Source organism: Rhinatrema bivittatum, chromosome 2, assembly GCF_901001135.1.
Source record: "Rhinatrema bivittatum chromosome 2, aRhiBiv1.1, whole genome shotgun sequence".
Taxonomy (NCBI): Eukaryota; Metazoa; Chordata; class Amphibia; order Gymnophiona; family Rhinatrematidae; genus Rhinatrema; species Rhinatrema bivittatum.
This window is the reverse complement of record NC_042616.1, coordinates 25,994,438-26,007,762: the sequence shown is the minus strand read 5'-3', so window position 1 is coordinate 26,007,762 and position 13,325 is coordinate 25,994,438. Positions and strand designations below refer to the sequence as shown.

General features: G+C 40.1%; 6 non-coding genes across 6 annotated transcripts; all 6 read left to right on the top strand.

Moving 5' to 3' along the window:
- Window positions 1-2,647: 2,647 nt before the first annotated feature.
- Window positions 2,648-2,720, top strand: TRNAV-UAC. Its single transcript has one exon. It is a non-coding gene; the product is annotated as a tRNA-Val (tRNA).
- A 3,381-nt stretch (window positions 2,721-6,101) lies between these two features.
- TRNAV-UAC lies at window positions 6,102-6,174 on the top strand. The gene has a single exon. It is a non-coding gene; the product is annotated as a tRNA-Val (tRNA).
- Window positions 6,175-6,696: 522 nt separating this feature from the next.
- On the top strand, window positions 6,697-6,769 carry TRNAV-CAC. Its single transcript has one exon. It is a non-coding gene; the product is annotated as a tRNA-Val (tRNA).
- A 2,788-nt stretch (window positions 6,770-9,557) lies between these two features.
- Window positions 9,558-9,630, top strand: TRNAV-UAC. The gene has a single exon. It is a non-coding gene; the product is annotated as a tRNA-Val (tRNA).
- Window positions 9,631-10,152: 522 nt separating this feature from the next.
- On the top strand, window positions 10,153-10,225 carry TRNAV-CAC. The gene has a single exon. It is a non-coding gene; the product is annotated as a tRNA-Val (tRNA).
- Window positions 10,226-13,015: 2,790 nt separating this feature from the next.
- Window positions 13,016-13,088, top strand: TRNAV-UAC. The gene has a single exon. It is a non-coding gene; the product is annotated as a tRNA-Val (tRNA).
- The last annotated feature ends 237 nt before the right edge of the window (window positions 13,089-13,325 follow it).

Genomic DNA, 13,325 nt, shown 5'->3' with positions numbered 1-13,325 from the left:
GATACATTATGGGACATGATGGCTGGCTTGACGGTAAATTTAAAGTGTCTTGAGAAGAAAGTGAATTTGATTTCGGGACAAAAACAACAGGAATTTACTATGACACAAAAGCAAATAAAGGATATGAATGAAAAAATTAAGCATTTGGAAGTTCAGGAGCAGAAAAATATGGACTTTAAAGTAGCAATAATCAAGGATAAAGATTCTATGTCTAGAAGAATGGAAATGTTGGAGAACAACCATAAACGTTGTAATCTAAGATTTCTAAATTTCCCAAGGATGCTTGGTGAGGATCCAATTATTACTTTCAAAAAATTTCTTGTGGAAAAATTAAGCTTTTCTTTGGATCACTCACCAACCATAAACACATGCTTTTTTCTTCCCCAACCACGTAACACTGAAAGAGCAGAATTGTTTCAAGGTAATCTTTCGAATTTTTTGGAAGATTCATCAGCGAATGTAATTAGTTGGGGAACATTGTTAGTCTCCCTGTACTCCGTCATAGATGTTAACTTAATTATGAAAAGGTATTTTAGTAAATTTCCTGTTGTATTTCTAGAAAAAACAGTAAAAATTTTTCCTGATTTGGCTATTTCAACTCAGTTGAGAAGGAAAGCCTTCTTGTCTTACAGACAGGAGGTTATATCACTTGGATATATATTTGTGCTTAAGTTTCCATGCAAATGCATAATAAAGAGACAAGATGATCTCTTTATATTTTTTGATCCAGATCAATTAAAGAATTTTCTTGAAGGTACCAGAGTGTCAACATCATCCCCGGTATCCAATTGAAATAATGTGCACAGTAACCTAGTATTTTTGTTTTTCTCTTTAAATTAATCTTGTTTATATCCCTAATCAAGTAATGACTAACCCCCTCCAAGGTGATTGTTAAAAATGGATAAGGGCTTTGTGAAATATTTCTTTTTTTTTTCTTTGAATTAAATTTTATGTATAATTAGATATAGGGCACTTAACCCTACCATGAAATTGCTGTATAAATAATATGTTTTATATTATTTTGAAAATGTATAAATAAAGAATTAAAAAAAAAAAAAAAAAAAAGAGAAGGCCCGATCTCTTAGCGTAATGTGTCTGGTAGTTTTGGCTGGGGGTACTTGATGTGATCCTTTGTAAGCATCTCTTGTCGGTCTTGTTGAGGTGTGCAATCGGAGGGGGAAATGAAGGTCAATTGGGGCTAGTTGATGGATGTTTTTGTATATGGTGAGAATGGCCTTGTAGATTATTGTGAAGTGGATGGGTAGCCAGTGGAGGCCCATTAGGATAGGGGTTATGTGGTCTCTTCTCCTGGTGTTAGTGAGTATACGGGCAGAGGCATTTTGAACCATTTGCAGTGGTTTGGTGTGTGATGAGGGGAGACCAAGCAAGATGGTGTTACAATAGTCCAGCTTTGCGAAGATGATTGATTGTAGAATCGTTCTAAAGTCATGAGTGTGGAACAGAGGTCTTATTCTTTTCAGCACTTGGAGTTTATAAAAGCAGTCTTTGGTGGTTTTGTTGATGGTAGCTTTCAGGTTCAGTCGATTGTCAATTAGAACTCCTAGGTCTCTCACTTGTGTAGTTTTTAGTAAGGCTGGATGAGTGGGGGTGGAGAAGCTGTTCTCTGTTGTGATGAGTAATAGTTCCGTTTTGGATGAGTTTAGTACCAGGCTTAGGCTTGTGAGAAGCTGTTTGATATTTTGGAGGCATGTTTCCCAATGAGACAGTGTTTTCGCGAGGGACTCCTTGATGGGGATCAGGACCTGGATATCATCTTGTGTTAATGGGCTGCCACAGCAAAAATCCTTACCAACAATTCAGAGAGACCTCAGAGCTATGCTTTCACACAGACAATGTCTAGAGAAACAATGCAGAGCAAGGCTGTGACATGCTCATTCTTCAAACTCAGCATCACTGTAACCCGCTCTGCGGCATTATAGGAGACTAGGAAAATGCTCCGCTGCGATACATCATAACTCTCATTGCTTGACGGAATGCCAATCCGTCCCTTCTCTGCAACCTGCCCGCTCCACAGTGTATGAACCTTTCTCCATACATTTGCAACTGTTGCTATGCCTATGATTTCCATGGGTCTTTTGACTATAATTGCTTATAGAAATCATTCTGTTTGACAGAAATGAAACAAATAGGATTCCTTTAGTTCACGGGTCCCCTTCAGCTCATTTTGGACCCTAAGAGTTTAGAGTCAGAGTTTAAAGCTTTTAAAAAAGCTCTAAAAGCATGGCTGTTCGAACAGGCTTATATTGCCTATCTTGAAAAAAAGGACTCATTGGTTTAAAGAAACATTATTTTTATCTTTGTTTTATGTTCATTTATTAATAATTGATTAACAATTTTATTTTTTATCATATTTTACTGTACCTTTTAGATATTTCAGTTTGATTTTATGATTTTGTAACATGTAAACCGTTGTGATGTATATTATGAACGATGGTATACAAGAATTTTTAATAAATGAAATAAATAAATAAATAAAAAAGAAACAAGTTGGCCCCACTGATTTCATTTTTATATTTTGTTTTCAATGAATGCACTTCTCTAGCTGAGATGCTTGTTCAATTAGTCCTCCTTTAGTCGCACATCAAGGGTTCGACAGTTGCTCACAGATTAAAAGAAGTGGTCAGTTGGTTCCATAGTGTAGTGGGTATCACATCTGCTTTACACGCAGAAGGGCCTGGGTTCAATCCCCAGTGGAGCCATTTTTAACTTGCTGCAGAAACAGGCATGAGTCTGAGTGCAAGGATTACTTAGATACCGAAAAAGCAAGTTGAAGACCAATGGGTTCCACATATGTGCAGTGGAAACCCCACCTGTCAGGTTTTCAGGATACCCATGATCTATATGCAGATGCACGATCTATATGCAGATTTACAGGCCCTTCCTTCTATGCTTGCTACTTGATCTCATGCGAATTCATAGCAGATATCGTCTTCCCCAGAAGAAGTGTGGGAATGGTTACTGGAGACGAAATAAGGAAGCTTTAGGTAAACTCCTAAGCCAACACCTTGTGTGGTAAAAAGAATTCAGCAGTGACTCTAGTAAAACACATTTTTCATGGTAGATGGGATGGCTCTTGGAAGATCTATTTTTTGCCAAGAGTAAAAAATGTTAGAATGTGAATGGTGGCTGAGGCGATTATCCCATGAATTATTCAAACAGTATTCTAAAATAACTGGATAGGTGTTTGAAAGTGTAATAAAGAAGAGATCAGACAAGGAAATGGTTCCATGGTGTAGAGGTTATCACATCTGTTTCACACACAGAAGGTCTTGGGTTCAAGTCCCAATGGAGCAACTTTATGTTTCTAGCAGTGGATGAGCATTTTATAGATGTTCAGCCATCAGCTGTATTGGTGTCAGTGAATGCTTGCATTGTTATGGGACCTTGTTAGGAACAGCTTGGGAGCAATCCTACAAAGATCTTGCAAGCACAGCTATCCAGGAGGGTTGAGTGCAATAGAAGACAGTGACCATAACTGTCTTGCACTAGTCCTGTTGTCCCTGAGGTGGTCGTACCCTGTGATGGACTGCAACAGTATATCCTTGGCAGTATGGACTGGAATGACAGGGCAGAATGAATGCAAAAGTTGGTCATTTCCCTGCAGTTACTCTCTGAGAGAAAATTAGCATTTGTAGAAAGACCTCAGGTGCTAGTGGAGGATCCTCAAAACATCTTGCTTCACTTTTATCCTTGTAGTTCTATTTTCAAGCCCTCATTCTCTACTAGCTGCAGGGGCTGGCTATCAAGGGCATTTATTTCAGAACTGCCCCTTTTTCTAACTTTAACTGCTGCTTCTCTCCTGTCCTGGGGCATTGCTATTGAAACCTGTTCCATTTCTCTGTCACAGACAGGCTTCACAATACAGGCTGTTATGCTGCACTTTCTGGCCTGCCTTCACTGCTCGCTTATGCCCAGTACTACCTAGCTCCCACTGCCCACAATGTGCCCACTGGCAGTCATACAGAGAATAAATAACTAATCTGAAGTGTAGCTAAGGCTTCAATCACGAAAAAGGAAAAACAGAACAGCAAGCAAAGCAACACAAATCTACAATGATGCAGAGATATTGTGATGCCATGCTGCCTCCATGGTTTGTTTTCCTGTCTTTATTTATTTATTTATTTTATTTAAGTTTTTTATATACCAACATTCAAGACAGTAGTCCCATCATGCTGGTTCACATGAAACAGGAGTGCAAAATAAGCTTAAACTTGAACAATAGTGCGGAAAAAGCAGTTACATGTAACAGGGGAAAAAAAACTTGGAGTAAGAAGGAAAAAAGGAAAAGGAGAACCAGATAATTACATATAATTACATTGTAAGAGGTAGCTAATAGTGATATTGGTGGTGATGTGTGTTGATTGTTATGAGTTAAATAATATTGGAGTTAGGAAAAGCCTGCATGAACAGCCAGGTCTTGAGTCTTTTCTTGAAAGTTGAGAGGCTGGGTTCCGTTCTATGATCTGGGGGGATGGAGTTCCATAAGGTAGGGCCGGCTGTAGAGAAGGCCCGATCTCTTAGCGTAATGTGTCTGGTAGTTTTGGCTGGGGGTACTTGAAGTGATCCTTTGTAAGCATCTCTTGTCGGTCTTGTTGAGGTGTGCAATCGGAGGGGGAAATGAAGGTCAATTGGGGCTAGTTGATGGATGTTTTTGTATATGGTGAGAATGGCCTTGTAGATTATTGTGAAGTGGATGGGTAGCCAGTGGAGGCCCATTAGGATAGGGGTTATGTGGTCTCTTCTCCTGGTGTTAGTGAGTATACGGGCAGAGGCATTTTGAACCATTTGCAGTGGTTTGGTGTGTGATGAGGGGAGACCAAGCAAGATGGTGTTACAATAGTCCAGCTTTGCGAAGATGATTGATTGTAGAATCGTTCTAAAGTCATGAGTGTGGAACAGAGGTCTTATTCTTTCAGCACTTGGAGTTTATAAAAGCAGTCTTTGGTGGTTTTGTTGATGGTAGCTTTCAGGTTCAGTCGATTGTCAATTAGAACTCCTAGGTCTCTCACTTGTGTAGTTTTTAGTAAGGCTGGATGAGTGGGGGTGGAGAAGCTGTTCTCTGTTGTGATGAGTAATAGTTCCGTTTTGGATGAGTTTAGTACCAGGTTGAGGCTTGTGAGAAGCTGTTTGATATTTTGGAGGCATGTTTCCCAATGAGACAGTGTTTTCGCGAGGGACTCCTTGATGGGGATCAGGACCTGGATATCATCTTGTGTTAATGGGCTGCCACAGCAAAAATCCTTACCAACAATTCAGAGAGACCTCAGAGCTATGCTTTCACACAGACAATGTCTAGAGAAACAATGCAGAGCAAGGCTGTGACATGCTCATTCTTCAAACTCAGCATCACTGTAACCCGCTCTGCGGCATTATAGGAGACTAGGAAAATGCTCCGCTGCGATACATCATAACTCTCATTGCTTGACGGAATGCCAATCCGTCCCTTCTCTGCAGCCTGCCCGCTCCACAGTGTATGAACCTTTCTCCATACATTTGCAACTGTTGCTATGCCTATGATTTCCATGGGTCTTTTGACTATAATTGCTTATAGAAATCATTCTGTTTGACAGAAATGAAACAAATAGGATTCCTTTAGTTCACGGGTCCCCTTCAGCTCATTTTGGACCCTAAGAGTTTAGAGTCAGAGTTTAAAGCTTTTAAAAAAGCTCTAAAAGCATGGCTTTTCGAACAGGCTTATATTGACTATCTTGAAAAAAAGGACTAATTGGTTTAAAGAAACATTATTTTTATCTTTGTTTTATGTTCATTTATTAATAATTGATTAACAATTTTATTTTTTATCATATTTTACTGTACCTTTTAGATATTTCAGTTTGATTTTATGATTTTGTAACATGTAAACCGTTGTGATGTATATTATGAACGATGGTATACAAGAATTTTTAATAAATAAATAAATAAATAAATAAAAAGAAACAAGTTGGCCCCACTGATTTCATTTTTATATTTTGTTTTCAATGAATGCACTTCTCTAGCTGAGATGCTTGTTCAATTAGTCCTCCTTTAGTCGCGCATCAAGGGTTCGACAGTTGCTCACAGATTAAAAGAAGTGGTCAGTTGGTTCCATAGTGTAGTGGGTATCACATCTGCTTTACACGCAGAAGGGCCTGGGTTCAATCCCCAGTGGAGCCATTTTTAACTTGCTGCAGAAACAGGCATGAGTCTGAGTGCAAGGATTACTTAGATACCGAAAAAGCAAGTTGAAGACCAATGGGTTCCACATATGTGCAGTGGAAACCCCACCTGTCAGGTTTTCAGGATACCCATGATCTATATGCAGATGCACGATCTATATGCAGATTTACAGGCCCTTCCTTCTATGCTTGCTACTTGATCTCATGCGAATTCATAGCAGATATCGTCTTCCCCAGAAGAAGTGTGGGAATGGTTACTGGAGACGAAATAAGGAAGCTTTAGGTAAACTCCTAAGCCAACACCTTGTGTGGTAAAAAGAATTCAGCAGTGACTCTAGTAAAACACATTTTTCATGGTAGATGGGATGGCTCTTGGAAGATCTATTTTTTGCCAAGAGTAAAAAATGTTAGAATGTGAATGGTGGCTGAGGCGATTATCCCATGAATTATTCAAACAGTATTCTAAAATAACTGGATAGGTGTTTGAAAGTGTAATAAAGAAGAGATCAGACAAGGAAATGGTTCCATGGTGTAGAGGTTATCACATCTGTTTCACACACAGAAGGTCTTGGGTTCAAGTCCCAATGGAGCCACTTTATGTTTCTAGCAGTGGATGAGCATTTTATAGATGTTCAGCCATCAGCTGTATTGGTGTCAGTGAATGCTTGCATTGTTATGGGACCTTGTTAGGAACAGCTTGGGAGCAATCCTACAAAGATCTTGCAAGCACAGCTATCCAGGAGGGTTGAGTGCAATAGAAGACAGTGACGATAACTGTCTTGCACTAGTCCTGTTGTCCCTGAGGTGGTCGTACCCTGTGATGGACTGCAACAGTATATCCTTGGCAGTATGGACTGGAATGACAGGGCAGAATGAATGCAAAAGTTGGTCATTTCCCTGCAGTTACTCTCTGAGAGAAAATTAGCATTTGTAGAAAGACCTCAGGTGCTAGTGGAGGATCCTCAAAACATCTTGCTTCACTTTTATCCTTGTAGTTCTATTTTCAAGCCCTCATTCTCTACTAGCTGCAGGGGCTGGCTATCAAGGGCATTTATTTCAGAACTGCCCCTTTTTCTAACTTTAACTGCTGCTTCTCTCCTGTCCTGGGGCATTGCTATTGAAACCTGTTCCATTTCTCTGTCACAGACAGGCTTCACAATACAGGCTGTTATGCTGCACTTTCTGGCCTGCCTTCACTGCTCGCTTATGCCCAGTACTACCTAGCTCCCACTGCCCACAATGTGCCCACTGGCAGTCATACAGAGAATAAATAACTAATCTGAAGTGTAGCTAAGGCTTCAATCACGAAAAAGGAAAAACAGAACAGCAAGCAAAGCAACACAAATCTACAATGATGCAGAGATATTGTGATGCCATGCTGCCTCCATGGTTTGTTTTCCTGTCTTTATTTATTTATTTATTTTATTTAAGTTTTTTATATACCAACATTCAAGACAGTAGTCCCATCATGCTGGTTCACATGAAACAGGAGTGCAAAATAAGCTTAAACTTGAACAATAGTGCGGAAAAAGCAGTTACATGTAACAGGGGAAAAAAAACTTGGAGTAAGAAGGAAAAAAGGAAAAGGAGAACCAGATAATTACATATAATTACATTGTAAGAGGTAGCTAATAGTGATATTGGTGGTGATGTGTGTTGATTGTTATGAGTTAAATAATATTGGAGTTAGGAAAAGCCTGCATGAACAGCCAGGTCTTGAGTCTTTTCTTGAAAGTTGAGAGGCTGGGTTCCGTTCTATGATCTGGGGGGATGGAGTTCCATAAGGTAGGGCCGGCTGTAGAGAAGGCCCGATCTCTTAGCGTAATGTGTCTGGTAGTTTTGGCTGGGGGTACTTGAAGTGATCCTTTGTAAGCATCTCTTGTCGGTCTTGTTGAGGTGTGCAATCGGAGGGGGAAATGAAGGTCAATTGGGGCTAGTTGATGGATGTTTTTGTATATGGTGAGAATGGCCTTGTAGATTATTGTGAAGTGGATGGGTAGCCAGTGGAGGCCCATTAGGATAGGGGTTATGTGGTCTCTTCTCCTGGTGTTAGTGAGTATACGGGCAGAGGCATTTTGAACCATTTGCAGTGGTTTGGTGTGTGATGAGGGGAGACCAAGCAAGATGGTGTTACAATAGTCCAGCTTTGCGAAGATGATTGATTGTAGAATCGTTCTAAAGTCATGAGTGTGGAACAGAGGTCTTATTCTTTTCAGCACTTGGAGTTTATAAAAGCAGTCTTTGGTGGTTTTGTTGATGGTAGCTTTCAGGTTCAGTCGATTGTCAATTAGAACTCCTAGGTCTCTCACTTGTGTAGTTTTTAGTAAGGCTGGATGAGTGGGGGTGGAGAAGCTGTTCTCTGTTGTGATGAGTAATAGTTCCGTTTTGGATGAGTTTAGTACCAGGTTGAGGCTTGTGAGAAGCTGTTTGATATTTTGGAGGCATGTTTCCCAATGAGACAGTGTTTTCGCGAGGGACTCCTTGATGGGGATCAGGACCTGGATATCATCTTGTGTTAATGGGCTGCCACAGCAAAAATCCTTACCAACAATTCAGAGAGACCTCAGAGCTATGCTTTCACACAGACAATGTCTAGAGAAACAATGCAGAGCAAGGCTGTGACATGCTCATTCTTCAAACTCAGCATCACTGTAACCCGCTCTGCGGCATTATAGGAGACTAGGAAAATGCTCCGCTGCGATACATCATAACTCTCATTGCTTGACGGAATGCCAATCCGTCCCTTCTCTGCAGCCTGCCCGCTCCACAGTGTATGAACCTTTCTCCATACATTTGCAACTGTTGCTATGCCTATGATTTCCATGGGTCTTTTGACTATAATTGCTTATAGAAATCATTCTGTTTGACAGAAATGAAACAAATAGGATTCCTTTAGTTCACGGGTCCCCTTCAGCTCATTTTGGACCCTAAGAGTTTAGAGTCAGAGTTTAAAGCTTTTAAAAAAGCTCTAAAAGCATGGCTTTTCGAACAGGCTTATATTGACTATCTTGAAAAAAAGGACTAATTGGTTTAAAGAAACATTATTTTTATCTTTGTTTTATGTTCATTTATTAATAATTGATTAACAATTTTATTTTTTATCATATTTTACTGTACCTTTTAGATATTTCAGTTTGATTTTATGATTTTGTAACATGTAAACCGTTGTGATGTATATTATGAACGATGGTATACAAGAATTTTTAATAAATAAATAAATAAATAAATAAAAATGAAACAAGTTGGCCCCACTGATTTCATTTTTATATTTTGTTTTCAATGAATGCACTTCTCTAGCTGAGATGCTTGTTCAATTAGTCCTCCTTTAGTCGCGCATCAAGGGTTCGACAGTTGCTCACAGATTAAAAGAAGTGGTCAGTTGGTTCCATAGTGTAGTGGGTATCACATCTGCTTTACACGCAGAAGGGCCTGGGTTCAATCCCCAGTGGAGCCATTTTTAACTTGCTGCAGAAACAGGCATGAGTCTGAGTGCAAGGATTACTTAGATACCGAAAAAGCAAGTTGAAGACCAATGGGTTCCACATATGTGCAGTGGAAACCCCACCTGTCAGGTTTTCAGGATACCCATCATCTATATGCAGATGCACGATCTATATGCAGATTTACAGGCCCTTCCTTCTATGCTTGCTACTTGATCTCATGCGAATTCATAGCAGATATCGTCTTCCCCAGAAGAAGTGTGGGAATGGTTACTGGAGACGAAATAAGGAAGCTTTAGGTAAACTCCTAAGCCAACACCTTGTGTGGTAAAAAGAATTCAGCAGTGACTCTAGTAAAACACATTTTTCATGGTAGATGGGATGGCTCTTGGAAGATCTATTTTTTGCCAAGAGTAAAAAATGTTAGAATGTGAATGGTGGCTGAGGCGATTATCCCATGAATTATTCAAACAGTATTCTAAAATAACTGGATAGGTGTTTGAAAGTGTAATAAAGAAGAGATCAGACAAGGAAATGGTTCCATGGTGTAGAGGTTATCACATCTGTTTCACACACAGAAGGTCTTGGGTTCAAGTCCCAATGGAGCCACTTTATGTTTCTAGCAGTGGATGAGCATTTTATAGATGTTCAGCCATCAGCTGTATTGGTGTCAGTGAATGCTTGCATTGTTATGGGACCTTGTTAGGAACAGCTTGGGAGCAATCCTACAAAGATCTTGCAAGCACAGCTATCCAGGAGGGTTGAGTGCAATAGAAGACAGTGACGATAACTGTCTTGCACTAGTCCTGTTGTCCCTGAGGTGGTCGTACCCTGTGATGGACTGCAACAGTATATCCTTGGCAGTATGGACTGGAATGACAGGGCAGAATGAATGCAAAAGTTGGTCATTTCCCTGCAGTTACTCTCTGAGAGAAAATTAGCATTTGTAGAAAGACCTCAGGTGCTAGTGGAGGATCCTCAAAACATCTTGCTTCACTTTTATCCTTGTAGTTCTATTTTCAAGCCCTCATTCTCTACTAGCTGCAGGGGCTGGCTATCAAGGGCATTTATTTCAGAACTGCCCCTTTTTCTAACTTTAACTGCTGCTTCTCTCCTGTCCTGGGGCATTGCTATTGAAACCTGTTCCATTTCTCTGTCACAGACAGGCTTCACAATACAGGCTGTTATGCTGCACTTTCTGGCCTGCCTTCACTGCTCGCTTATGCCCAGTACTACCTAGCTCCCACTGCCCACAATGTGCCCACTGGCAGTCATACAGAGAATAAATAACTAATCTGAAGTGTAGCTAAGGCTTCAATCACGAAAAAGGAAAAACAGAACAGCAAGCAAAGCAACACAAATCTACAATGATGCAGAGATATTGTGATGCCATGCTGCCTCCATGGTTTGTTTTCCTGTCTTTATTTATTTATTTATTTTATTTAAGTTTTTTATATACCAACATTCAAGACAGTAGTCCCATCATGCTGGTTCACATGAAACAGGAGTGCAAAATAAGCTTAAACTTGAACAATAGTGCGGAAAAAAGCAGTTACATGTAACAGGGGAAAAAAAACTTGGAGTAAGAAGGAAAAAAGGAAAAGGAGAACCAGATAATTACATATAATTACATTGTAAGAGGTAGCTAATAGTGATATTGGTGGTGATGTGTGTTGATTGTTATGAGTTAAATAATATTGGAGTTAGGAAAAGCCTGCATGAACAGCCAGGTCTTGAGTCTTTTCTTGAAAGTTGAGAGGCTGGGTTCCGTTCTATGATCTGGGGGGATGGAGTTCCATAAGGTAGGGCCGGCTGTAGAGAAGGCCCGATCTCTTAGCGTAATGTGTCTGGTAGTTTTGGCTGGGGGTACTTGAAGTGATCCTTTGTAAGCATCTCTTGTCGGTCTTGTTGAGGTGTGCAATCGGAGGGGGAAATGAAGGTCAATTGGGGCTAGTTGATGGATGTTTTTGTATATGGTGAGAATGGCCTTGTAGATTATTGTGAAGTGGATGGGTAGCCAGTGGAGGCCCATTAGGATAGGGGTTATGTGGTCTCTTCTCCTGGTGTTAGTGAGTATACGGGCAGAGGCATTTTGAACCATTTGCAGTGGTTTGGTGTGTGATGAGGGGAGACCAAGCAAGATGGTGTTACAATAGTCCAGCTTTGCGAAGATGATTGATTGTAGAATCGTTCTAAAGTCATGAGTGTGGAACAGAGGTCTTATTCTTTTCAGCACTTGGAGTTTATAAAAGCAGTCTTTGGTGGTTTTGTTGATGGTAGCTTTCAGGTTCAGTCGATTGTCAATTAGAACTCCTAGGTCTCTCACTTGTGTAGTTTTTAGTAAGGCTGGATGAGTGGGGGTGGAGAAGCTGTTCTCTGTTGTGATGAGTAATAGTTCCGTTTTGGATGAGTTTAGTACCAGGTTGAGGCTTGTGAGAAGCTGTTTGATATTTTGGAGGCATGTTTCCCAATGAGACAGTGTTTTCGCGAGGGACTCCTTGATGGGGATCAGGACCTGGATATCATCTTGTGTTAATGGGCTGCCACAGCAAAAATCCTTACCAACAATTCAGAGAGACCTCAGAGCTATGCTTTCACACAGACAATGTCTAGAGAAACAATGCAGAGCAAGGCTGTGACATGCTCATTCTTCAAACTCAGCATCACTGTAACCCGCTCTGCGGCATTATAGGAGACTAGGAAAATGCTCCGCTGCGATACATCATAACTCTCATTGCTTGACGGAATGCCAATCCGTCCCTTCTCTGCAGCCTGCCCGCTCCACAGTGTATGAACCTTTCTCCATACATTTGCAACTGTTGCTATGCCTATGATTTCCATGGGTCTTTTGACTATAATTGCTTATAGAAATCATTCTGTTTGACAGAAATGAAACAAATAGGATTCCTTTAGTTCACGGGTCCCCTTCAGCTCATTTTGGACCCTAAGAGTTTAGAGTCAGAGTTTAAAGCTTTTAAAAAAGCTCTAAAAGCATGGCTGTTTCGAACAGGCTTATATTGACTATCTTGAAAAAAAGGACTAATTGGTTTAAAGAAACATTATTTTTATCTTTGTTTTATGTTCATTTATTAATAATTGATTAACAATTTTATTTTTTATCATATTTTACTGTACCTTTTAGATATTTCAGTTTGATTTTATGATTTTGTAACATGTAAACCGTTGTGATGTATATTATGAACGATGGTATACAAGAATTTTTAATAAATAAATAAATAAATAAATAAAAAAGAAACAAGTTGGCCCCACTGATTTCATTTTTATATTTTGTTTTCAATGAATGCACTTCTCTAGCTGAGATGCTTGTTCAATTAGTCCTCCTTTAGTCGCGCATCAAGGGTTCGACAGTTGCTCACAGATTAAAAGAAGTGGTCAGTTGGTTCCATAGTGTAGTGGGTATCACATCTGCTTTACACGCAGAAGGGCCTGGGTTCAATCCCCAGTGGAGCCATTTTTAACTTGCTGCAGAAACAGGCATGAGTCTGAGTGCAAGGATTACTTAGATACCGAAAAAGCAAGTTGAAGACCAATGGGTTCCACATATGTGCAGTGGAAACCCCACCTGTCAGGTTTTCAGGATACCCATGATCTATATGCAGATGCACGATCTATATGCAGATTTACAGGCCCTTCCTTCTATGCTTGCTACTTGATCTCATGCGAATTCATAGCAGATATCGTCTTCCCC